The sequence below is a fragment of the Papaver somniferum genome, chromosome 7 (genome assembly GCF_003573695.1).
Source record: "Papaver somniferum cultivar HN1 chromosome 7, ASM357369v1, whole genome shotgun sequence".
NCBI classification, from domain to species: domain Eukaryota; kingdom Viridiplantae; phylum Streptophyta; class Magnoliopsida; order Ranunculales; family Papaveraceae; genus Papaver; species Papaver somniferum.
In genome coordinates this window covers 107,726,769-107,728,487 of record NC_039364.1, presented here as the reverse complement: position 1 = coordinate 107,728,487, position 1,719 = coordinate 107,726,769, and positions in this window count along the sequence as shown.

Here is a 1,719-nt window from a genome sequence, read left to right as displayed (position 1 = left end):
CAAGCATGCTTCAACCTCAGCAAAAAATTTCATTCTCTAGGCGTTCTTCTGGTTTTTCACAGTGCTTAAGAGACGAAACAATATTAATTAACAACCTGTTCATCAGCAAAAACTGCAACAACCACAACAAAACTATCAACAACACACTCAGGAGCATCTTTTGTTCTCATGGATTCAACAATATACGACATAGGAAGCTTATCGATGTGCTTTTGGTCATAGTAGTCGACCGATTATATTTTCCTTCAACATGTATTCTTAGTACTTAAAGTTCATAGTAGTCAACTTTCGTTTTATTAATGTAATTTAGTTTGATTCTATAATTCCTGTTGCATCTACTTTTCAGTCTTTAGTATGTTTTTAGTATTAAAAGTAATCACCCATGTCTTCTCTGCTAATCACCACCTGATGGATTAAGACGAAAAATAAGTAGAGAGACAGTTAACGTCCGGGAAGCACACCTCAGCATATGGAAGCAATTACCTGACTAGCACCTTGACTCAACTACATCGAAGACCCCTACCATCAACTAAGTTCTAATGGCCTCAGCTGTGTCCATCAAAAATACTTTTGTTGTGTGTGTGGAAAGCATTGAATGAAAGCTTTCGACCTTCGACTTTAGCATCTCCCCGGATGCAACTCTGATCCGAAGGTCGCTACTCACGATCTGCTCCACTGTTTTGCTACTTCAGATTCATGGCATTCCTTTCCAACTGTTATTGGTGAATTTTTAGGTATCGTATACCCTCGTGTAATTGCCTTTTAAGCATTTTAATAAATTTCTTGTTTAAAAAAAAACATTCACTTGTCCTTTTTTATTTTTTTGAAGTTCCAATCTTAGTGAGTTGTAGTGAACACCAGATAGGATTTTCTTTCATAATTTTCAAAAATACTTGAATTTGTATCTTGATCCACCCCTCATGGCCTAGTACATTCTCAAGGCTTCTCGTTTATGCCAATGCATGAGTAATGAAAATAAAATCAGTTACACAGTAGTGCACACGGAAACCTCAAATTATAAAATAGAACCAAGTGAAAATCTTATCTCATCCATAATAGGAGCTCTTTCTAGAGATTCATATATAACATGAAACTTTATTACAACATCCTGAACCATGCCCCTAACGGTAAATTAGTCATCGAATTTTTAAAGTGCCCATGTTTTCCTTCAAAGTAACCAAAATACGACTCCACGTTTTTCCACTTGTCTAATCATTCCTTACAATCGAATTGAGCATGGCATATAGATATGCCTTTGCTTGTGTGAAATATTTAGCCGTTGTCCAAAGTCAACAAGGAGGATTGAAAAATTGGAATGTTGAAGAATTATTTTCTTTCTCTTTTAATCTTTTAGTGATGTTTAATAATTGAGTTTCCATAAGGAAAATGAGAGCATTTAGATGACTTTGGAAGGAATACCAAACCCCGTATGATTATTCATTAGTTGATGAAATTAAACTGTTGAATTGATTCATACCAAGATGAGTGTATGATGGAGAAAACTGGGGGGGGGGGGGATTTTGGTTGGATTTTTTCATCTTGAGCTGGATGATAATAATGGGTTTGTAGAGTACCAAACACAACAATCCAATCATGAGAGCTTACACTAATATTAACTTTCCTTATTTTCTTGCAGAAATTCGACTGCGATAGTGTCCCATGTAATTTGCCAATAACTGCAAATATTAAAATGTAAGTTTTCTTTATAGTAACAAAACG